Source organism: Podarcis melisellensis, assembly GCF_964234715.1.
Source record: "Podarcis melisellensis genome assembly, chromosome: 14".
NCBI classification, from domain to species: Eukaryota; Metazoa; Chordata; class Lepidosauria; order Squamata; family Lacertidae; genus Podarcis; species Podarcis melisellensis.
In genome coordinates, this window is record NC_138546.1 from 48,967,771 (window position 1) to 48,993,708 (window position 25,938).

At 43.1% G+C, this 25,938-nt stretch overlaps 1 protein-coding gene and 1 long non-coding RNA gene across 3 annotated transcripts in view; one reads left to right on the forward strand and one right to left on the reverse strand.

The window, feature by feature from the left end:
- The window catches only part of RORA (RAR related orphan receptor A), a gene marked incomplete at its 5' end in the record, with an annotated part of 352,476 nt that overhangs the window by 24,060 nt on the left and 302,478 nt on the right, over positions 1–25,938 (forward strand). The gene's annotated exons all lie outside the window — the stretch shown is intronic.
- LOC309356379 lies at positions 2,984–8,101 on the reverse strand. The gene is made up of 3 exons (XR_014162741.1): positions 7,962–8,101; positions 6,563–6,670; positions 2,984–3,061 (listed from the first exon to the last, which is right to left on the reverse strand). It is a non-coding gene; the product is annotated as an uncharacterized lncRNA (long non-coding RNA).

Here is a 25,938-nt window from a genome sequence, read left to right on the forward strand (position 1 = left end):
TAACCAATGGTAATAGAATAACAGGATCATGGAATTGTTAGAGCTTGAAGGGACACTAAGGGTCATCTAGTCCAACTCCCTGCAATGCAGGAATCTCAGCTAAATTATCCATGACAGGTGGTCATTCAACCTTGGCTTTAAAACCTCCAAGGAAGGAGAGCCCATAACCTTCTGAGGTAGACCATTCCACTAACCAACAGCTTTTTCTGTCTGAAAGTTTTTCCTGATGTTTAGTCAAAATCTCCTTTCTTGTAACTTCAAGCCATTGGTTTGAGACCCTCGCTCCAGAGCAGAAGAAAAGCTTGCTATATCCTCCACGTGACATCCCTTAAGATATTTGAAGATGGCTATCATACCTCCTCTCAATCTCCACTTTTCTAGGCTAAACATACCCAGCTCCTTCAAGCACTCCTTGCATGACTTAGTTTCCAGACCTTTAATCATCTTGGTTGCCCTTCTCTGTACACGTTCCAGCTTGTCAACATCCTTCTTAAATTGTGGTGTTCAGAAGTGGACACAGTATTCCACGTGTGATCTTACCAAGACAGAATAGAGTGGTACTCTTACTTCCCTTGATCTGGACACTACTGTTGATGCAGCCTAGAACAGCATTAGCTTTTTGTTGTTGCTGCATCACACTATTGACTCGTTCACCTTGTGGTCCACCAAGACCCCTAGATCCTTTTCACATGTGCTGTAAGTAATCAAGGTGACCCCCATCTTATATTTCTGCATCTGGTTCTTCCTGCCTAAGTGCAGAACCTTACATTTGTTGCTGTTGAGATTGATTTTGTTAGCTTGCACCCAACTCTCCAATCTGTTAAGGTCATTTTGAATTGTGATTCTGCCTTCTGCAGCCTTACTGTAGCTGCCCCTCCTAGTTTGTTGTTATCTGCAAATTTAATGAGAACCCCCTCAATTCCTTCATCCAAATTGTTTATAAAGACGTTGAACAACAGTGAGACCAAGACAGGATGACGAGGAACCATTAATGAGTACTCTGGTCCATCAACCAGCTACAAATCCACCTAACAGTTACCTTGTTCAACCCACATTTTACCAGCTTCCTCACAAAAATATCATACCCTCCTAGTTGTTGTCATCTGCAAACTAGATGAGCACCCCCTTAATAGGTACCCTTTGGGTCCAGTCTGTCAACCAGCTACAAAACCATCTAACAGTTAACTGATATTTTACCAGCTCCTTCATAAGCTTCATCACCAGTTTCCTCACAATAATATCATGGGGGACTTTGTCAAAAGCCTTACTGAAATCAAGATACATTATGTCCACAGCACCCCCCTGATCCACCAAATTGGTAATTCCAACAAAAAAAGAAATGTGATGAGTCTGGCATGACTTATTTTTGAGAAACCCATGCTGCGTCTTAGTAATCATAAATGCTCGCAGACTGACTGTTGAATTATCTGTTCTAGGACCTGGGTCTTCTCTCCCACCCACCCCACTTTGAAGATGGGGAAAACATTTGCCCATCTCCAGTCTGTAGAGACCTCACCTATTCTCCAAGAATTCTCAAAGATTGTAGACAAAGGCTCTGAAATTTCATCCACAAGCTCCTTTAGTACCTTGGATGCAACTCATCAGGCCCTGGAGACCTGAATTCATTTAAAGTAGCTAGAGGTTCCCTTCCTACCTCTTTTCCTATCTTGAGCTGCAGCTCCTCCTTACATCATTTATTCTGTTATCACCAGGTTGGGCATCACTTTTCTTTTGGGTGAAGACAGAGGCAAAGTAGGCGTTGAGTAATTCCGCCTTCTCTCTGTCACCCAATAGCATTTCTCCCTCTTCTCTTCCATCATGTATAATTGAACACAGCAGCACATGTATAATTGAGCATGTGGAGTAAATATGCTGCTTGATTTGTTCAACTGGAACACTTCAATTTATGAAAGGGGAAGTGCAGTGGGAGTGGGGGGAGGAAAGGCAATTCTACTCAATGCGGAAGCGATTAAAAGTATGAAAATAACATCTGCAACCCAGTGTCTCAATAGGGGGCTACTGTCCAGCCAGATGGTTCTGCCCCCTTCCAGGACACTCCATTCCATAGTTTTCGCTCTCTCTCTCTCTCTCTCTCTCTCTCTCCATTCCATATGGATTGGCCCTCTGAGAATCAGGTTCACTACCAATATGTGATGCTTTCCTGACCAATAGCTGTGTTGCAGCAGCTGCCTAAGATCTCCTTTCAAGCCACGCTTGAAGTATGCTTTGTGACTTTCACATCTCATCTGCTTGCCCACATCTCTTGGGAAGTGAGGGCCTCATCCCCAGGGAAGGTCTCCTGCCCAAGCCCTTTTGAACTGAATGTTGACTGCTCAAGTGCACACCATAGGGGGCTCCTCCACTGCAATGGTAGGTGTTGTGCATGAGACATTCCCAATGGATTTTGCCACAATCCTATTTATTCTATATAAACAGATGTTGTCCAAAGTGCTGATGGTTCTTTTTAAACACCCGGGGATAACATCTCCTCAGAAGGTAGGAAGAGGCCTGCAGGATTAGTCCAAAGGTCCATCTGAGGCTATCAGTGGCTACTAGCAAGGCCCTGCCCTGCCACCACGGTGGTTTCCCATTAAGGCATCCAGCTGGCTACTGGGATCATTGGCCTGATCAGCAGGTTCTTACATTCTTAGGTCCCCCTGCTTCCTTCAAGGAGCTCAGGACAGGGTGTACGCATTATTATTCCTCCCCAAGTTTTATCCTTATGTCCAATCTCAGAGGTAAGTGAGGCTGATATAGATTTAGATGATATTGAAATAGATGAGAGTCTGTGTGTGTGTGTGTGTGTGTGTGTGTGTGTGTGTATGCCTGCACTCACCCACTGACCTTCGCAACTAGCTTTGAATCCCAGTGAGAGTCTAGCACACTGACTGCTTCACCACACCAGCTTTATGAAGGAGCATCCAGTCATGTTAGACAAATGAAGCTTCCATGTATTGGGGTAGTCTACCTCTGAGGTTCTTATCTAGTCCAGCTTCCTTTTTTCACAGTGAACTCAGGTTCAGTGAGTGACCTTGGGCCAGTCACTGCCTCTCAGCATAACCTTTCTCATAGTGTATGAATAAAATGGGGGAGAGAAAAAACATGGTGAGATATAAAATCTATCTACAGTATCATCTATCTATATCTATCTATATCTATCATCTATCATCTATCATCATCTATCATCTATCATCTATCTATCTATCTATCATCTATCATCTATCTATCATCTATCTATCTATCTATCTATCTATCTATCTATCTATCTATCTATCTATCATCTATCTATCATCTATCTATCTATCTATCTATCTATCTATCTATCTATCTATCATCTATCTCTATCATCTATCTATCTATCTATCTATCTATCTATCTATCTATCTATCATCTATCTATCTATCATCTATCATCTATCTATCTATATCTATCTATCTATCTATCTATCTATCTATCTATCTATCTATCTATATCTATCATCTATCTATCTATCATCTATCTATCTATCATCTATCTATCTATCTATCTATCTATCATCTATCTATCTATCATCTATCTATCTATCATCTATCATCTATCATCTATCATCTATCTATCTATCATCTATCTATCTATCTATCTATCTATCTATCATCTATCATCTATCTATCTATCTATCATCTATCTATCTATATCTATCTATCTATCATCTATCTATCTCTATCATCTATCTATCTAATCTAATCTATCATCTATCTTTCTCATTTTTTGCCAGATCATTTTTATAAACAAGTAACTATTTCACCTAGTGAAGGTATTACACCCAGCTTGAAAAGCACTAGATTGTATGATGATGTTGCATCCAATGATGTCATGCTCAAAGTTTACCCATCAGATTCAATGGTCATGGCTCAACAAGTTCATTGATATAAATAGGTCTACTCTACATTCCTTTCTTTTTTATGACTTCCTAGTAAGGCGAGGGCCAGATATCTTACAACAGTCTTTTCCATTTCACTTCATTCATTCATTTATTTTTAAGAAAAATATTATCCTTCCTATTTTTCAGAAGATGTTCAAGGCAGCTAATAGTAATAATAATTAAAAAAATGACAGTGATAAAATATAAAACCACCCAGAGTTCAACCAAATAGTAAATCAAAATAATGAATAATGAACTACACAATGAGTACATAGCAGCCATCAGAATTAAGACGTTGAAGTACAAAAAAGGAAACATTGAAGGCTTACATAAATAGTGGTGTAACAAATGTCTAGTCTTACCTCCAAAGACAGGAAAGAGATCCATTGCTCATGTTACTTGAAATACACTGGCTTCATGAGAGCCTTAAAGAGGCGAGTGCTCATGTTGGGATCAGACATTTGGTTAACAATTCAGCTGCAAAACTTCCTCTAGCTCAGCGGTATACATGCTCAGATACCATTCATTTCTATGGAACTTAGGAACATCAGAAACTGCCTTGATCCTGAGTCAGATCACTAGCTCAGTATTGTCTCCCCTGGCTGGCAGTGACTCTCCAGGTTTCGGGCGGGGAGATGCTGAGGAATAAACCTGGGACCTTCTGCATGCAAAGCAGGCACTCTTAACACTGAGCCAGGATCATTCCCTGGAGTTCTTGCATGGAAGATGTTTCCCACTGGGCTGGGCCATTTGCAATGCAACACAGTTCTGTGATGGGGATCTCCCAGATCTGTTTTATAGCTGACAACATTCATTGCATGCAGAATCCACATTTTATTTTATTTTTAAAAAGTGTTCTGAATACTGATGCCTTGTATCTTTTCTCTCTTGCTTGGTGTCCTTTTAATTATGAGTTGTCATCCTCACTATCTGCAGATTCTGGTGTGTCCTGCTGGGCACTTATTTCTGTCTTGATTTGAAACTCATTTGTACCTTAGCCTTTCTGTGCAAATAATTTTATATTAAATGCAGGGAAATGGGGTGATTGGGATATGGCCGTTGCCATGATCAGTAGTTTTTCATAGCAGGTGAGCTTGAGGATTTGGGAAGCAAATTAGAAATGGCTTTGCATTTTGAAGGTCTCTCATGCTTAAGATCTAGAACCTGAACAACTGCATTGAAACTTGGGCTGGGGTGTTCCAGCATTCATGGCAAATTGTGATAAACCTGCATGCTTCAGGATGGGCGTTGAGAGTTAGGTCAGAGATGGGTGACCTGCAGCCCTTCAGCAATGATGGGAATTGGAGTCCAACCACATCAGCCCTGCCAAAGGGCTCAGGGTTTATCTACACTTAACTTCCCTTAGCTCTTTCCAGCATGGCCCACAATTTAAAGCTCCATGTCTGAGTCCCCCTCTTTTTTAGCCTGGGTGCTTTCCCTGTGAAATCCTGCTCTTTAAAGCTCAGTTGGAGCAAACATCAATCATCAGAAAACCCTCTGATTCAGTTTTCACAAGTGTGTTTCTGCAGGAAAAGCTCTGGAGAGGGGAGGGCGAATGCTCGGACAGGCCTCCGTCTGGAAAGAGAAGGTAAAAAGCAAGTGTGTAAGCATAGGTTCAGATGAACCTATGCATCATGGTGTGTGTGTGTGTGTGTGTGTGTGTGTGTGTGTGTGGTCCTGAAGAGAACTGGAGTCTAATGACAATCTGGAGGGCCACATTCTTCCCATTGCTGGGTGAGGCCATTATGAGAATGGAGAGCTCCGGCTTAAAACACTCTTTTCTCCCAATTGTGATAGAAGTAAAACTGAATCAGAGCAGTATTGGGGAACGAGCACGCTATCTGGCTAACGTTAAAAAAGAAAGCCGGCTGTTCTGTAGTTTAGCCAACCCTTCTGGGTGATTCCAGAAACATGCAGACAGTGTCTGCATGATCCACCTGTTGAACTTCTACCCAGTTATGCACCCACAACTCAGAGGAACAATGATCTTCCATGCCAGCAAAAGCTTCCGAGAGCAACTGATGTTAAAGCCTTTATAATCTCTGCTAATTATTAACATTACTATCCTATTCCCTGCTCTTGATATAGCTTGTGTGGGGAATAGCAAGGTAATGATGATACGCAAATGGTGCAGTTTTGCATGCATGCGCTCGCCTGTGTGTCTGGTTTCCTAATTAAGCAAACATCCCTCTCAAGCCTTTCTCAGAGGTTCCTTTTCTACCCCTCCCCCCGTGCCTCTGGTGGCGGGTGCAGCTGTAACCTGGGCTGCATTCAAACCAGGGTTTGAAAGTTTAAAGTGCCTTTTTTAAAAAATCAAAACATTTATATCCTGCCTTTTGCTTCCACAATGGAACCCCAGAACTCATACACTGTATATATTCCATATACTAATAGCAAATGGATTTGAGTCCTAGTATACATGCAGTTGTTGTTGTTGTTGTTGTTGTTGTTGTTGTTGTTGTTGTTGTTGTTGTTTTGCTGGGATATGTGTGTAAAATGGATGTCTAGGGAGTGGAGATGTAATGGAAGGTGTGGAAACAAGCATGACAAGGCTGGCTGGCTAGAACCCTTGACTGCCAATTTGGAAAGGCGCATCTGAACAAAGCTGTTTTTAGATGATGTATAGAGGCATAGGCAGAAGGGGCCACTTTGATCTCTTACCGTAGTGAAGCATTCGGTAACCTTGGTGCCACTTCCAAGAAGGCTCTCTGGCACTCACCAACTTCATCCCCAGTTGTGCTGGGGCATACCATCACCCCCTCCAAGAGCCTGAAAAGTACAGGAGTTGGGGGTCTGTAGTCAACACCTCATCACACAGAACAGATGCAGCCGTAGCAACCACCCCATCCTCTCTGGTGGTGCTGTCATTGAATGCCAGGTCAGTTCAAAAGAGATCACTCACCCACAACTTGATGATGGATGGGGGCAGGTGTGATGTGGCCAATGGTCCAAAACATTTAGAGGGGCACTGGGTTGCAGAAAGCTTACACAAACCCATGATTAAGCCAAACAAGGATAGGGAGAGGAGATAAAGGAAGATCATCATTCCCAGATTTGGCTCTTGATTTGCAAAGTACAGCCACCAGGAGCCAGGATTATGCCTGTACAGGCCCTCAGCTACTGCACAGAAGCTCTGCACCCCACTTTTTCCTTTGGAGCCCTAAAACATGCTATTGCAGCTCCTTTTCCGCTAACTCTGAAGCTAACAGTGGCAGAGGGCACTGTTTTTTATTGATCCTTTCCTCTTCAGCACCAACATACAGGAGCTGGATAGCTATTTTTAAAATACCTGTAATAATTTTTTCTTCAAAGTATAGACAAAAGGATGCTGGCTGTTTTCCCTCCTTGTGTTTTTTTTGGGGGGGGGGTCTGTTTTGCAGTATATTGTTATTGCTGCAATTTGGCATCAATTGCTGCAATTTGAGGGGAGGGCGGGCAAGGAGCCCCCTCTTGGGCCGCTCGGCAGTCTTTGCAACCAGCCCGCTCCCGGATCGTTTTTTCGTTGTTTTTACACAGTCCGTTTCTGTGCGCGTGCCGACCAATTTTCCGAAAGGAAATTGGCCGTTCTCTCTGTATTATATGTTTTAGCTGAGTTCAAACAGCCAAACACCTTCTGCTGGAATCCTCTGCTGAGTGCTGATATTCGATTTGAGTCCTGCAATGGTGATATCAGCTATTAGGCTAACTTGGGGTGGATGTGTGGATGTGTGTGTTTGTGTAGACGTGTTTAGATTCCCTTTCCATTCATTTTCAGATGCCTCCAAATGTGCTGGCTATAAATACCATGGTTTATAATAGTAGGTCAGAGAAAGGAGAGCACTTATCAACCCCACTGAACCTGAAAATGTCTTCCCCCCCTGGGTGGGGGGCAGCGGTTCTGGGCGACTGCGCTAGCATCTCTTTCCTTCCACCCCTTAGCTGCTCACTGAAGCTAAAATCCCTCGGCCCGCTGGGATACGCGATGGCAAATTACAGCCCCGACATTGTCCACAGCAGCAGCAGCAGCCTCTATAGCTGTGGAAGCAAACAAAAGATGGTTGTGCCCGTGTGTGGAGCGTACCAGATTGGAAGTGATGTTTCCTGTCTACTGGGCCTTCTCTGAGCCGGCGAGGAATGAAATCAAAGGCGACGGGTTGCTTCCCTACAGCTCCAAAGAAGACTTTGTGGCTGAGATGTCTTCTTCCATCCCATTCCTCGAGACTGAATCCCTCCCCTGCTTGTCTTCTTCTTGTGGTCTTCTGTTCCCCAGGCACCTCCTGTGATGGAACACTTAGCTCACTCTCAGTGTCTTTCTCCCTAGTTTCCAGCCCGCATTGGGTGTCTGTTGTCAGATGCTCAAGACTTTCCAGAACACATCACAATTGGGGAGGGGGGAGCTGTATACATGTTGTTTTGTTTTGCTTTTATTTTTAAAAAAACACTAAATGTACAGCAGGGGATAGCAAGTAAGTGATGACAGGGTGACATATTGACTGAAACCTCATGTAATGCCTTCTGAAAGAATATGCCTTTTGGTGCATATTTTCTCTTTAATTATTATTACTATTATTAATTTGTTGCCCTTCTTCTAGCAGATGGTAGGTAGGTTTTTTTGGGGAGGGGGGAGTTGTCTGAAATAATTAATATGTTTATTAAATAAGGTAGTGGAGTCCATTATCTAGCAAATCAATTATGTAAATGTGTCAAAAAGCATCACAAGTTTAGCATTTTAACTGTTGCCAAACTGCATCCACTTTCCTAAATTATAGATGAAAGATGTGGGATTTCTCCTCTCCTTTCCATGTGATGTTGGGGCTTCAGTCTTCTTTCCCCTTCGAGTGTAACAGAAGAACAATTTTTACTAGTGGGTTGTGCGTGTGTCTTTGCACAAATGGGGGTGTTCCTTATCTACCACGAAGAAGCACGCCCCTTTATATACAGACCTTTATATGGATGGTAAACCGATAGGGTGAAGAGGGGAAAGGAAAGTGACTGAAGTAAAATGCCTGGATTAGAAAATGAATTGCTGGTTAGTAAAGAGATTCATTCTCTTCATGTTTCAGTGTGAATCCACCTCGTTTTCCCTTCCTGAACCAACAGGTGAACTGGGATGCAGCCATGCTTTGAATTAAGTATGTCTCCAAATTTTGCAGTGCCATTAGTCCCCCATTTCCAAGGTTGTGCGCAAAAATGTGTGCACTGGTGAAAATGCACGTACAAAAGTGTGTGGAGAACATTGCATGCAAAACTGTGCATGCAGACAAAAAAGAAAAAAGGTGTGCAAAAATTTCTTTACAAAGAGAAATGGACAAGAAAATGCAGGTGCATTTTGGGGTGCTTTTGTTTCATTAAATCGCAGACGGGGGGGGGGGGGGAATGGGGAGAACTAAACTTCACATTGGGTGGGGGGAATGAAGAGAAACTAACACTGCCAGATTTGACCATCAATCCATCAACTCAAAGTTCTGCCCCCTTCCCAGCAAAGAATTCCCTACAGAAAATCTATTAATGGCTGACCCTTTCGAAAAAGCAATATATTCTTCCTGATTATTTCATGCTGGCCAGAATTCTTCACAGTTAAGGCCATGGCCCATTCCAGATCTGCTTCCTCCTCTGCTGCCAAGACTCTGCTCTGAACCTGGGTCTTGGGATTTGGAGAGGGACCACAGCTGATTGAGAGATCACTTGCTTGGTATGCAGAAGGCTCCGGGCCCAATCTCTGGCTCATCTACAGTTAAAAAGAGGGTGTGGAGGGACCCTTCCTCTGCCAGAGACTTGGAAGGCCTGCAGCTAGTCAGAGAAGACAAATTTTAATATTTTCACATCATTTGTTTACCGGTATTTGGAAATTTTATATTTATGTATATTGTTTGTTTAACTGAACAACAAAAGCAGACCATACACACAAGGAGAAAAAGAAATATGAACAAAATAATAGATCTGTTCATGACAAAACACTTCTGAGAATAAAGTCATAAGGAAAAAAAATCTGGAGTGAATGAAATGGATACATTTATAAAATTGTAAACTTACAAATGGGGTATAAAAACACAACTTACGTTGTACAATAAAGGAAATGAGGAAAAAAGAAAAAGGTCTTCCCTGTTTATTGTCACCTCCAACTAAAACCATACTTGGAAATATTTGGAAATTTTCTAGGCCATTTAACATTTTCAAGAAATCTAAGTGGTGTACAAGATAACTAAAAACATAACTTGAAAACATGGTTTAAAACCATCTCTCTCACACATACACACACTCATATGAAATACTTTCAGGAAACATAAACAGCAAGATGCAACAGCAGAGGTTAAAAAAAGAAGAGAAAGATACGACTTCAGGAGGTACTTGAAGCTGATGGCACCATTGTGAATTTGAGAGGGATTAGGGCATCCCAAACTACAGGGGCACCCATGGGAAATGCCCTTAGCTCAGATCTCCCCATCGGTGGCCCCTACACTGCCCCACTGACTGTGGGGTCACCCAGTTACAACACTTTCCTTTCTACTGGAATTCTTGCAATTCTGATTTCTTTAAAAACGCCTTACGGATGTGGAGCTTCCTTTCTACCTGAGATTACAAGCATTCATGCAACACAACGCCCAATGTGTTGTGTTTATTAATTTGTCAGTGTTAGATCAATCATAACAGAATGAACAGAGGTGTCTGATAGAGTTGAAAGAAGATGGAGCAGGGCTGGTGCTGCAAAAGGAGAGAGAGAGGGGATGACAGATGTGATGTCTAATTTGAATGGATGCGCTACAGGCAAGGAGCGGGAGGGAAGGGGACGCGGCAGCCTCAACCCTCAGCAATGGCCTCGGGAAGGAGACAATATTAAAGCTTTATAACAATGAAAGAACATTGCCTGATGTGTTTCGCAGAATGGGGTAATGTATTCCGAACACACAGCAGTGGTTATATTTAATCTGACACTGCTAAAGATGGTTGGGAAGGGGACAACGGATCCGCCAGCATTTTATTTCAACACATACCCTCTGCTTGCTCTGCAGGTTTCTCTCTCACCCCCCCACCCACGTTTGCAATTTCCTCTTTGCAAAACCCAAGGCATCCAGGAGGGCAGCCTTTGGCAAGCCTCTTGTTCTCCAGATGTTTGGGGTTACAACTCCCATCAGCTGTGCTGGCTGGGGCTGGTGGGAAGGGTATTCTGAAACATCTAAAGTGCCCCAACACTGGCCTGGAATAACAGTGTTGGGTTAAAGGGCCAAACACTGGCCTGGAATAACTCAGGTTCCTCTCTTCCTATGGCTGGAATTATCTAGTGAGAATTAATGATCAGCATCCTCTTGGGCTGAAGGAATTGGTCTGAGGACTGGGCTCTTAAATATATATATTAGGCTCTTAAATATATATAGCAGGAAATCTTCTAGGGAAGCAGTTGGACCCTTGGGTGACAAGGGAGTTTAAGGAGTTGTAAAGGAGGGTAAAGGGATGCGGGTGGCTCTGTGGGTTAAACCACAGAGCCTAGGACTTGCCGATCAGAAGGTTGGTGGTTCAAATCCCCGTGACGGGGTGAGCTCCTGTTGCTCAGTCCCTGCTCCTGCCCACCTAGAAGTTCGAAAGCATGTCAAAGTGCAAGTAGATAAATAGGTACCGCTCCGGTGGGAAGGTAAACGGCGTTTCCGTGCGCTGCTCTGGTTCACCAGAAGTGGCTTAGTCATGCTGGCCACATGACCTGGAAGCTGTACGCCAGCTCCCTCAGCCAATAAAGCGAGATGAGTGCCGCAACCCCAGAGTTGGCCACGACTGGACCTAATGGTCAGGGGTCCCTTTACCTTTAAAGGAGGGTAAAGAGATTGCAGGGAAGCTAAATGATTTCTTTGCATCTGTCTTCATAATGGAGGGTATAGCGCAGATCCCTAACCGGAAGTACTTTTGCAGGAGGTAAGTCTGAAAAACTAGGATAGATAGTAGTGATGGCATATGAGGTTCTAGGCCTTATAGACAAAATAAAAACCAACCAACTGCTGCATCCATCCGAGTGTTCTCAAGGAACTCAAATCTGAAATTGTCTAATGAAAATAATGTCTCTCAGATCAGTCTCCATACTTGAGGACTGGAAAGTAGTTAATATAAATCCATTTTTTAAGAAAGGATCTCTGGGGGTCCTGGAAACTACAGGCTTGTTAGCTTAATGTCTGTCCTTGGGAAACTGGTGGAAAGTATTGTTAAATATAAAATAGCCAAGCACATAGAAGAACAAGCCCAACAGAAGCAGAGCCAGCATGGCTTCTGGAAAGGAAAGTCCTGCCTCACAAACCTATTAGAATTATTTGAGGATGTCAACAAGCATATAGAGAGAAGTGATCCAGTTGACGTAGTTTTTTGGACTTTCAAAAAACTTTTGACAAAGTACCTTATCAAAGACTCCGGAGTAAGCTTAGCAGTCAAGAAATAAGAGGAGAGGTCCTCTTGTGAATCAAGAATTGGTTAAGTTGCAGGAAGCAAAGCGTAGGAATAAATGGAGAGGAGTAGATAGTGGAGTCCCTTCAGGAATCGGTGTTGGGATCTGTGCTTTTTAACTTGTTCACAAATGATCTAGAGTTAGGAGTGATCAGTGAGGTAGCCAGGCTTGCTGACGATACTAAATTGTTCAGGGTTGTTAAAACGAAAAGAGTTTGTGAAGAGTTTCAAAAGTACCTCCAAACTGAGTGAACGGGCAGTAAAATGGCAAATGCAATTCAATGTAAACAAGTGTGAAGTGATGCATGTTGGAGCAAAACATTTTTTACTTCACATACATACTCATGGGGCCTGAACTGGAGGTAAAGGACCAAGAGTAAGACCTTGGGGTCATAGTAGAGTGCTCTATGAAGATGTTGACCCAGTGTGCTGCAGCCATGAAAAAGGCAAATTCCATGTTAGGGATCGTTAGAAAAGGAATTGAAAATAGAACTGCCAGTATCATAATGCTGTTATATGGTGTGGCTACATGTGGAGTACTGCGCACACTTCTGGTCTCCTCACTTCGAAAAGGAAATCATAGAGAGTTGGAGAAGGTTAAGAAAAGGCCACCCAAATGATCAAGTGGATGGAGCAACTCCCCTATGTCGAAAGATTGCAGCGTTTGGGCCTTTTTAGTATAGAGAAAGGGTGAGAAAGGTGACAAGTTTATAAAATTATGCATGGCATGGAGAGAGCAGATACAGAAAAGTTTTTCTCCCCCTCATAACATTGGGCATCATGGGCATCCAATGAAGATGAATGATGGAAGATTTATTACAGATAAAAGAAAGTACTTCTTCATGCAGCGCAGAGTCAAATTATGGAACTCACTCCTCCAAGAGACGGTGATGGCCACCAACTTGGATGACTTTAAAAGAGGTTTTGACAGATTCATGAAGGAGAGGGATATTGATGCCGACTGGTCATGATGTCTGTGCTCTGTCTCAACAGCTGGAGACAGTAATGCTTACCAGTTGCTGGACATCACGGGAGGAGAGAGGGCTCTTGTGCTCAGATCCCACAGGCATTTGGTTTGCCACTGTGAGAGCAGGGGTCATGGGGCCGATCCATCAGGCTCTTCTTATGTTCTAAACAGTGATCATGCCCACCTCATTCATTGCACTTCCCCCTAAATTGAAAAGGCCCAATTATTTAGCCTTTCCTTGTTGGGAAGCCCAATCCAGTCCCCTAAACATTTTAGCTAAGAACTCTGATGACTTGCCATCCTCATCAGATGAATGGCTGGTGTCAAGAGTCTCCTGATGGGACTGATGACAAAGAATCTAAGCTGATAAAAAGCCTCTCTGATCTTAATATAGTCTGTCCCTTTGTCTGTTGGCTGTGCTTAACTTAGTGCTACGATCAGCATTGTGGGTTTGTAGAGATGTTAGTGCAGAGAGTCTGTAAGACTCCCACTCCTTGCTCCCATAAATACATCTCTGTGATAAAGTTTGGAATGATTTTTGCACTTATAACTTTATGATGCATCCTTTTGGCTTGTTAAGATGAAAGGCCTTCATCGAACTTGCTCTCCTCTGATGTGATTTAAAAAATAACAACACAGGAGCATAGTAAATAGATTATACTCTGTGTGCAAGAGAGAGAGAGAGAGAGAGCGCGCACTGGTGCAGATTAGTGTTTTGAGCCAGGAGGTTTTGCCACCATGAAGGGTGGGGAAAACATGGGGGGGGGAGTTTCTTTCTTTCTTTTTTGACAAGCTGCTTGTCAGAATTTTCAGAAGAACTTTCTTTTATTTATTATTCATTATGCAGAATTCTGTAGCATAAATGGATTTGTTTGCATGCCACCAGGCTGATTGAAAAATAACCAACATCAGGGCGACTTGGGCTGAGTAGGTCTGTGAGCAACTAGGGAGGAGGGAGGAGCAGGAGCAGAAGAGCCTGGCTGCTGGATCAGAGCAAATGCCCATCTTCCTCAGCATCCTGTTTTCACCGTTGGATCTAGCTAGGGCGGTCAGTGGGTGATCACAATCGGTTTCTCTCCTTCTCCCTCTCCCTCTCCTTCTCACCACCTCCAGCCTAACTGGAACCTTGCAGGATGGTTACGAGGACAAAGTAATTGTGTGCGCACCCTGTCCTGGGTTTCTTGGAGGAAAGTGGGGGCACAGAAGAACATAACAAGAGCCTGCTAAGGCAGGCCAATGACCCATCTATTCCAGCATCCTGTTCTTACAGTGACTAGTCCAGTGGCAATGGGGAGCCCACAAAAAGGACCCGAGCACAAGGACCCTCTCTCCTCCTGTGGCTTCCAGCAGAGGATGACTATCAGGCTATTAATAGCATTTCCCTCCATGAATTTGTTCAATTCTCTTTTAAAACCATTGCTGCCTCTTGTGGGAGTGAGTTCCATAGTTTTAACTCTGCACTTTGTGAAAAAGTACTTCCTTTTACCTGTCCCAAATATTCCAACAGTCAGCTTCATTCGATGTCCATGAATTCTAGTGTTACAAAAAAGGGAGAAAAATTATTCTCTATCCAGTTTCCCCATGTCATGCAAAATGTTATAAGCATCTATCATGTCACCTCTCACTCACCTTTTCTCAAAACTAAAAAATCCCAAATGCTGCAACTATTCTTCATGAGAAGTCTAATGTCTAGATCAAGGGAAGTAATAGTACCACTCTTTTCTGCCTTGGTCAGACCACACCTGCAATCCCGTGTTCAGTTCTGGGCACCACAATTTAAGCAGGATGTTGACAAGCTGGAATGTGTGCAGAAGAGGGCAACCAAGATGACCCAGGGCCTGGAAACTTAACCTTATGAGGAGCGCTTGAAGGAGCTGGGTATGTTTAGCCTGGAAAAGAGGAGATATGATAGCCATCTTGAAATGTCTTAAGGGCTGCCACATGGAAGATAGAGCAAGCTTTTTTTTCTCCTGCTCTGGAGGGCGGGAATCAAACCCATGGCTTCAAGTTACAAGAAAGGAGATTCTAACTATGCATCAGGAAGAACTTTCTGACAGTAAGAGCTATTCAGCCATGGAACAGACTCCCATGAAAGGTGGTGGACTCTCCTTCCTTGGAGGTTTTTAAACAGAGGTTGGATGTCCATCTGTCATGGATGCTTTAGCTGAGATTCCTGCATTGCAGGGGGTTGGACTAAATGACCGCTGGGTTCCCTTCCTACTCTATGATTCTATGAAGAAGTTGCTCCTTCATCTCCTTGACAGTTTTGATTGCCCTTTACTGAACCTTTTCCCATGTGTACGATATCCCTTTAGAGGCAGGGAAACCAGAACTAGACTGGAGGAAGGCCCTTGGTACTCCGTGGGATCTATTAAGGTCTACAGATCTATATCAGGGGGGCACCCTAGAGGTGGAGTGCTACTCTAGAGAAGCCTTCATGTTCAACAGTGACCCACCTGGCCCCAGGAGGCAGGAGTGCATGAAGAAGATCTCATATCGTGGGCAGGTGGCCTTTCGTGTACCCTTGCCCTCAGCCATGGTTCAATTATATGAGTTGATGAACCCCTGGCTTTAGGCAACCCTCTCTGGCTGGGGCAGTTGGGAGCTGAAACCCAAATCATCTTGAGGACACCAAGGTAGGGGAGGCTGGTCTTAGGCCACATCAGCCCATGACTGAGGCTTTGTGCTCTGACCACATGGCCTCAGCTCATCATTAACACTTCTGCATAGCAGCCACCACCATATTCTTCTAGTCTGTCTGTATGTATGCATCCAGTTGTATTTATAGAAGAATGCCTGTGAAATGTGAAAGAAACAGGCCTTTGAAGTGTCAAGCCATAAATTCTGGAGGGGAAAAAACAGATCTTTCTTCCCTGCAGGAGGAGCCTGCATTTCATGTCGAACTGTCTTAATTTGCCTAAAATATTTCCCCATTGGCTCCAGCCGTGGAAAATAATAAGGCAGAAGAAGGGAGCTGGCGCGCCTCAATCCAGAGATGTTTTCTGCACTTAGGCCCAGTGTTTCTTTCTTCCACTTGCTCTCAGCTTTTCATCCATTTCCATTGCGCCTGAAACCCCTGAAAGGCAGAACATCACTGCCTGAGCTTTGGGGCTGAGGGAGAGAACTCTTCCTGGACATTTTGCTTACAGGTTTCCTCTGCTGATTAATTAATTAAATATTCATTTATTTCATTAAAATTATACACAAAAAACAAAACAGCCCTCCAAGGGTCTGTCTGATATCAATAGGCAGGGAGTTGGAGCTGTTGCCACACTCCTAAACTGATTTCTTACAAATGCCAGTCTCCAGATCAAAGTGGTCAAGTGGGCATATATGGGATGAAGCGTGGGCTTTTTTTCAGCTGGAACTCTCTAGAACCCAGTTCTGGCACCTCTCAGGTGGGCACCATTGCCATCATAAGATGACTAGTGAGGCGTTCATGGTGAGTTCTGTTTTTTAAAAAATCATATATTTATTGCATTTTCCATTTTTTCCCTATTTAGACATTATCTTAAAATTCACTTTATATATTGCTTGTCTGAGCATCAACTTCCCTCCCTCCCGCTTCATGGTTTCCCCATTTATATCTTTTCTTCCTAGCATTTGCAAGTCTTTCCTTTTACCGTTTTCCTTCCTAGTCTCTTTAACTTTCAATAAAGGTAAAAGGCTACCAATCTTACAAGTCTTCTCACAACCCCGCTAGTGTTGCTAATTGTTTACAATGTTCTTTCAGCTATAAATTTAGTCCAGTCCTTTTGAAAAGCTAGATCCTGTTGGTACCTTCCTGGTCAGCTTCGCCAGTTCCACAAAATCCATCATTTTCGTCTGCCACTCTTCTAACATTGGTATCTCTTGCTGTTTCCATTTCTGGGCTAATAAAGTCCTTGCTGCTGTAGTTGCATACATAAATAATTTCTGGTCACACTTTGGTATCTCTCCCCCAACTAACCCTAATATGAAAGCTTCTGGTTTTTTAACAAAGGTACAGTCATACCTCATGTTACGTCCGCTTTATGTTACGTTCTTTCAGGTTACGTCCTGTGGCAACCCAGAGGTACCGGAAAGGGTTACTTCTGGGTTTTGCCGCTTGCGCATGCGCAGACGTGCAAAATGACGTCATGCACATGCGCAGAAGTGGCGAATTGCATCCCGTTCACAACCAGAGGTACCACTGTGTTCTTGAATATTTTCTTTAACTCATGGTGAGTTCTAGCACCCCTTTTTCTAGAAAAATAGCACTGGATAAGGCTACCTCATGGGCAAACTGGGCCCAAGTTATTAAGGGCTTTATATACTAATAGTAACACCCTGAACTCGGCCCAGTAGCTTGCTGACAAGCTTTCACTCGTGTCAGTTATCGTTCAGCAGCATTCTGTACTAACTGTAACTTTTGGGTCAAGGACTAGGGAAGCCCGACATAGTGCACACTGCAGTAGTTCAGTCTTGAAGTAACCAATGCATGAACCGATGTCCAGATGGACAGGCCAGAGCTTTGTGGCCAAGCATGAGCTTTGTGTGGTGCCCACAATTAAAACTGATGAGAAAGGCAAATGCTGGCCGCAGGGTTTTTAGGGCCTAGGGAGGAGCTGAGGGGATAGGGCCACTCAACATCAATGAGCCCAGGGGATGGGGAGATGGGACTTTTGGTTTCTCTTGGCTTCTGATATTTTCTAGTCTTGAGTTCAGTCTTCCATATTTCTGCATCAGCCTGAAAAACTCCTGAAAATTCTTCAGCATTTCAAATACCTCTTAATATTTATTTAGTTTGTTTATTTTATTAAATGTATATACAACTTGATTGTAAGAAAAAACAAACTCTCAAAGTGATTTACAAAAAGAATAAAACTATGCAATTATCAATGAATTAAACCAGCAGTTTAAAAATATTTTTTTTTAATAACTAAAATCCACAACCAGCAAAAAACAAATTAAAGCACATGTTTCTGAGCACATTGATATATACTACTTTGACTGATATGCTCACATTTTTACAATTGATTCCCCCTAATGCATTTTTTGTTATTTTCACTGATGCATGCCTTTGATGCACACTTTCTGCTAGCACACAAGTTTGTATACATTGCTTTTGGCTATCACAAAATTCAGTGAAGTCTTGAGTTTCGAAGGATAACTGTGCTTTGGTCCCCATGCTGTGTTTATTAGGTTGGTTTGCATTAAAATCCTATCTGAGCCAATTTTCTCCCTATCCCTAATGGGCCTGTCTTCTTCCACGAGCATACCCAATCTCCACCACTGCCATTGTTGCCAGTTGCTCCACCTCCTCTACATCATCACTTTGCAGAGAGCCAATGAAGAAACAGACATTGGCAGTTGTCACTCCTCTTCCTCACTTCCACTGTGGTTTGGTTGTACTTTCCTTCTGTTCCAGAGGGTGGGGTGAGTTGCACGGCTGTAATGGTGATGGAGGTGTCTCAGGGGCTCTCCAGTGGGCCTCCTTTGGGAGTGTAGGCTCTTGGCAGGCGCCCAATTATGCCTCCCTGTGAAGCCAGTCCTGGGAAAGACCTCTGAGAACCTTTGCATTGAGACCATGGAGAGCCAGTCATTGCAAATGTGGACAGAATTCTAGTGTTTCAGAAGCCTCTTTCCATCCTCAGGCCTCCCCAAATGATGGAGAGGGGATTCAAGACAGAAAAAGGGGGCTTCTTAACACAGTGGTATCTCGGGTTAAGTACTTAATTTGTTCCAGAGGTCCGTTCTTAACCTGAAACTGTTCTTAACCTGAAGCACCACTTTAGCTAATGGGACCTGCTGCTGCTGCCGCGCCGCCAGAGCACAATTTCTGTTCTCATCCTGAAGCAAAGTTCTTAACCTGAAGCAGTATTTCTGGGTTAGCGGAGGCTGTAACCTGAAGCGTATGTAACCCGAGGTACCACTGTACAAGGAATTAGCTGCCACAATCTGTGAAAAGGGCTACTGGACAGCATGATTTTTGCAGGGAAGCAAAGAAACTCATGGAAGAGAAGGAGAGGCCTATCTATGATAGTTAAATGGAACCTCCATACAGGCAGTGTATCTCTGAATACCATGTCTAGGTGATTACATTTTGGGGTACCATGGGGCATTTTTAAAATTCCCAGTGCTATTTAATATCTATATGAAACAGCTGAGAGCAGTCATTATGAGTTTCGGGACAAGGGGCCATCAATTCACTGATGACACCCAGCTCTGTTTCTGCGCAACATCTGAGTCAGGAGAGGCCGTGCAGTTCCTGAAGTGAATGCCCTGATGGGTTGGATGAGGAAAAATGAGTTGAGCTGGAATCCTGACAAGAAGGGGGCACGGTGGATGAGTGGTTCCTATGCATGGGAAGTTGGTCAATTGCTTGTCCTGGATGGGATTGCACCCTCCTCCCCAAGGGAGTCAATTCAGAGTCTGGGGGTGCTTGGAATCCAGCAACATCTGGAAGTTTCCCCATTCCCCCATTAAACCGTTGTCTACCTTTCTTCACAGGCTGTTAAGTGTTTGGAGTGGCTGTGACTAAATGTTTGAACCATGTTAATGTTGTAGCCAGTGCAACACAGACAAGTTTGCCTGGATGATCAAGACCATTTTGGAACTAGAAGTTCCCAACTTGTTACATCCTATTTTATACTGAAGCATATTAAAGATTCTGTTTAATTACAAGACATTAAAGCTTCAAACAGATTCTTCAAAGGTATCAGAGGGTAAAATAACTACTGACTTAGCTGAAATTCTTGTTTCATTAAGACTGTCCATATGGCAGAGAGAGGCCTAATAAGTTTTGTTCAAAGATAAAGATCTTTGGATATTCCCCACCAATGTAACTCTATCAGCTTTGATACTTGCTAATTGGAGACTGATGTCCCTATTTATGTTGGCTGACCACTGGATTTGCAGTATCTGTCTGTCCTGGAGCTGGCAAAATCACTCAGAGCAAATTGAGGGCAAGATAAAATAATGTATTACAGAAACATTACTATGAAATTATTATATTATTATAATGAGGGGTAATGGAGGTGTCTATGTATGGTCTATCAGATTCACTTGGCATGTTACACATGGAAGACCTATGCAAAGCTTTCTACCTATCAGTTTTGATCATTATTAATATTTTATTATTGTCTATGGAGCCGTCAGAGTGGCAAACGTCAAAGGCATTAAACCATAATATCAAACATTAATTTGTCAAAGCCGAATCCGCTGCTGCATTTATGTGGAATAAGTCAAAGCTGATATCAAGGTTACAGATCTGATTTACAGACTGAATCCATCTGTCTAATATATTTACAGAGTCTTGTTACTCTGCCTTTTTATTTCAAAGACACTGCCCAAGCCTTACCAGCTTAAAAATGAAGCACAGCCTTCATTCATTCATTCATTCATTCATTCATTCATTCATTCATTCATTTATACAAACAAACAAACAAACAAACACTGGTACCCTTTTTTCTGCTGGTGAAAAAATTCCTCTTAGGGTGACTTTTAAACATACAGCAATGAGGATGGACCAAAACTCACTAGCAAATGCAAAAGTGGGACCTGCAACAAATTGTCGCAGTGTAATGTTCTCCAATTCAGGGTGCCAGCCAGTCAGCCATGATCTTTCACAAATGTTCTAAAGAAATAGAATTTAAGCAGCAGCAGGTCATGCAACCTCAACAGCCAAAAAAGCTTAATCTTCACTTAATGAAGAAATGAAAACAGGAAAAGGGTCTCTTCCTTTCACAACCACCCTTAAGTCAAGTTTGTTCAGTTGTCTCCAAAGTCTGCTGTCCCATATATTTGCTCCATTCTGACTTGGATGAAGGAATTATGGGGATCTCATCAAATTTGCAGGTGACACCAAATTAGAAGGGGCAACTAATGCTGCAGAAGACAGATCAAGGGAGGTAATAGTACCTTGGTCAGACCACACCTGGAATACTGTGTCCAATTCTAGACACCACAATTTAAGAAGGATGTTGACAAGCTGGAACGTGTACAGAGGAGGGCAACCAAGATGATCAAGGGTCTGGAAACTAAGGTTTACGAGGAGCGCTTGAAGGAGCTGGGTATGTGTAGCCCGGAAAAGAGGAGGCTGAGAGGAGATATGATAGCCATCTTCAAATCTTGAGGGCTGCCACATGGAAGAGGGAGCATGCTTGTTTTCTCCTGCTCTTAAGGGTAGGACTTGAACCAATGGCTTCAAGTTACAAGAAAGGAGATTCCGACTAAACATTTGGAAAAACTTTCTGACACTAAGAGGTGTTCAGCAGTGGAACAGACCACTATCTTAGTGGTAGACGATCTTTCCTTGGAGGTTGTTAAGCAGAGGTTGGGTGTCCATCTGTCATGGATGCTTTAGCTGAGATTCCTGCATTGCGGGGGGTGGGACGAGATGACCCTCAAGATCCCTCCCAACTCTTAAGATTCTATGATTCTATGAAATGCTGGTTGCATTTTCCTTTCCTCTTCCTCTCTTTGTTTCTTCCTCTTTCCCCAAGATGAACAGTCCCCCTTTTTGTGCAGGTGAAGTTATTGTTGCTGTTTTTCATGTGGAAGGAACATTCTCAGAGTAGGAGACAAAATGGAGGGGAGGTGGAAGGGGAGTAAATAAGATTCCCATTATTTCTGCATTGGCTTGTGGAAGTGCCAGATGTGCATTTTGATTTTCTGCCCATCTGGAAAGCTGTTTAACATTAACAAGAACTTATGAATTCTCATGTTCATTTTAATTGCCAGTTTATTCTCTTTTAACATTGGGTGATCGTAGAGGAGAACCATATCTTTGCAGCAATCTTGTTGCCTTCATTTCCTTTCACACAGCCACTGTAAGGGGTAGCAGGCTTGATGAACAAACAAGAATTGCATTGCTGGAGCAGATGCATCACACCAAGCCCACTGTCTCCAACAGAGGACAGACACTGGAAATCTCACAAGCAGGAAAAGACAGTAAACCACATTGACTACCTCTCAGTACCTTGTATCCTCTTCAGCTTCCTGAACTGGCATTCTTCATTCTCTGTTTGCTTTCTGGTGATTTACTCAATAGGCAATTCTTTAAAAGTTGAAGTTCTACTTAGATAAAGGAGGATTGTAAAAACTGATCTAGACCATTGATTCCTTTGCAGCATTTCAACTCATCTCAGGCCTGCAGATAGGAGCTATATTTGCTTTTGATGGGAAGGAATCCACAGCAGGGTGGATGTATTTAAAGCACCAGAGGGGAGGAGAGAGGTCCAGTTTAAAGAATGGATTTAGAATGGAGACGCAGGGGTACGCATACTCCTAAACATTTTGTGAATCTAGTTTGGCCTTATTGAGGGGCAGTATTTCAATATGAGTAGGAAAATGAGAGTACCGCTAAATTATTTTTTTTAGAAAAAAACCACTGACAATTAATACACATGCCAGAACACTGAGCAAAACCCTTTATTTGTAGAACAGTTGCTCAGACCTTTCAAGGAGGGTTTTATTGTGCAGAGTGTGTGTCTCCCTGGGAAATAATTGTTTGTGTAAATTGGCTCCAAAAGTTGTAACAATATCAATGGTCTGAGCAGTGGGCTTTTGCAGACCTTAAGTAGCAGTGGGGCCTGGTGGGCTCTGTGGATTATTTCCTGGAGATTATTTCCTGGAGTCAGTCACCAAATGCCTCTCGTGCCTTGCCTTTACAGTTTTATCTTCATTGTTTTTGTTTTTATCAGCCTCCTGCAAACTGTCTTGGAAATCTAGTCTGTTATCTATTGGACTGCTATTTTTAGCAGATATAGTCCTTTTATCTCCTTTTTTAAAAAATAAAGAAAGAAAAGGAAACCTTTATAAAGCAATCTGTATCCCAATGGGTTAAATTCAAAGGTTAATCATTCCTTGTCAGATTTTGGTGTTTAAAAAGCAAAATATGTGACAATTGAGTATTTTATTCCACCTTGAGGGGCAACTCCATTGTGACTATGAAGACTGAGGCATTACTTCATCTTCCGAAAGACATGTGAGCTAGTTAAACTTAGATCCCAACGAAATAAACGGGACAGTTACCCATGAGTTTGTTTCATGTATTTAAAATTCCCTCTTTCTCCAAAGCTGGGATCCAAGTCGACTTTCAACATTTTATAAACATCACTATAAAATACGAAGCGATAAGAACAAACTGTTAGAAACAATTCCCACCTATTTCAGTGGCAACTATTTTCATCCAACATGGTATTGATCTAAGCCGATGACCCCATGTCTCTTCTTGTGCTCTCGCATGGTATCAAAGAAAAGAGAAGGTGTGGTATCATTGCACCCTCAGTTTCCTCAGTTGACAAAGGGTATTCTTTTGTCATCATCCTGACCTCAGAGGGGAGAGGAACAGTGAAATATACTCGGAGTCGAGAGTGGATTTCATGCTCTTTATTCCGCTCATAGTGGTGAGGAGGAATGAATGAAAGTCCCCCCACAATATCTGCTTTATATGCATTATTTACACAATGGGCTGCACGTGATTGGCTAATTCCGGAATTCTCCTGTAGGCCAATCAGGTTGTGGATTCACTTCCACCAGGAGCTGGATTGGGTGGCTCCTGCGGACCAATCATACTGCTGCATTGTTCTAGGACCAATCAGACTGCTGCGTTCTGAATCCTATTGTTCTAGGACCAATCAGACTGCTGCATTTTGGATCCTTTTTTCTAGGACCAATCAGACTGCTGCATTTTGGATCCTATTCAACTCAGTACATAACAAGCAGTAACAACAACCCTGTGTTTTATCTCTGCATAGTTGAAGGAGCCAACAGCTCTCACTTCCCCAGGCCAGGTGGTTGACTCATTAATAGTCACTATTCCCTGAACAAAGGGAGGCAGAGCATGGGAGGGGTGGCCTGGAGACAAAGGCTCAAGAAGCCTCAGTTCACCTCTGCTGGAGCCACAAGGCATTTTCTTGGAGCTGTCTGTGGTGCTGCAACCAACAGCCTGCCTTGCTTGCAACGTCAGGTCTAGGACACATCCCTGAACTGGGATGGAAACAGCAGACTGAGAAAAAAATAATACAATTCTCTCTCTCTTTATAATATTAGAAATTGGGATTATCCAGTGATGTTGATTGGCAGGAAATTCAGAACAGACAAAAAAAGTACTATTTCATATGATCCATGATTATTTAGATGATAGCATTGAGAGACATATTCAAGGAGGCTGTTATTCTTGATATCTACACCTTGATGGTATCCCCCCCCCAACCTGTTCAGAGGCAGTGTACTTCCAAATATCAGCTGTTAGGGAGCCACAGCAGCAGAGGAAAGACTGTTGAAGTCAAGCTCTGCTTGTGAGTTTCCTCAAGACATCTTATTAGTCACTGGTGGGAAGCAGAATATTGGGCCAGATGGACCATTCATCTAATTCAGGAGGGATCTTATGGAGCAGGGGCTGGGAAAATGGGATCCCAGCAATGTCATTCTCTTTCATTTCCTGTTCCTGTTCAGCCAGTGCCTGGCCACTAACATGGTACTTGTGTCCCTAAAGGCAGGTAGGAAATTTAAAAGAGGCAGGGAGGCTGAATTGCACACATCAATCTGATAGAACCAAACCAAATCTATGACTACTGATTTCCGGTGCTTCCGAATTTCCTTCCAGTACTTTGAGCACGACTTTTATGATGCCTCACTTTTTCTTTTTGTATTTCCAGGTAATTTTTCCTCATTAGATGTTTACTTTCAATTTGGTGGGAAATATGAGAAAAGCCCTTAGGTTTCAGATGGCCATAAGTGCTTGCAGCTGTTTACATTGTAAAACTCATCAACTACAATTTAGGTACATCTCCAAAGCCATTAACATGAGCAGAAAACAATAAGGAAATCAGCCCACTAATTGAAATGGGGAAAAGGGCAACTTAGAGATGAAACTCAGCAATGAAAAAATGTTTGTTTATCCAACTTGTATCCCTCGGGAGGGGACTTGTTTTAGTGCTGTACAAAATCTATCTCTAGAAGGGCCAGCCATTAGACTGAAGACATTGCTGTTATATGTAGATGTAAGGTAAAGGTAAAGGGACCCCTGACCATTAGGTCCAGTCGTGGGCGACTCTGGGGTTGCGGTGCTCATCTCGCTTTACTGGCCGAGGGAGCCGGCATACAGCTTCCGGGTCATGTGGCCAGCAGGACTAAGCCGCTTCTGGCGAGCCAGAGCAGCGCACGGAAACACCGTTTACCTTCCCGCCGGAGTGGTACCTATTTATCTACTTGCACTTTGACGTGCTTTCGAACTGCTAGGTTGGCAGGAGCAGGGACCGAGCAACGGGAGCTCACCCCGTCGTGGGGATTCGAACCGCCGACCTTCTGATCAGCAAGTCCTAGGCTCTGTGGTTTAACCCACAATGCCACCCACGTCCCACATATGAAGATGTAGGGATGGCCATTTTCAAAAGGGGGTGGCCTTTCAAACCAACTGAAGGGCATCGCTGGAAGCGGGAGACTTCTAACAAACCCCTTTGTAACTAATTTTGGGCTGGTTAAACATAATACTAAACCAAAGTTTAGCATTACGAGAATGAGCCTTGGTGAGCCTGTGCTTTGTACACACCTGTCCACCTCTGGCCATTACCATCCCTACCATTAGACAGAGTGAAGCATCCACCTTGGACAGCTAATTGTGGATGTCAATGAAAAGGCAGCAAATTGTTTTTTTTCAGCTGGGATCCTTCATCCAAGCCAGTTATCACTGTTCAAGGACACA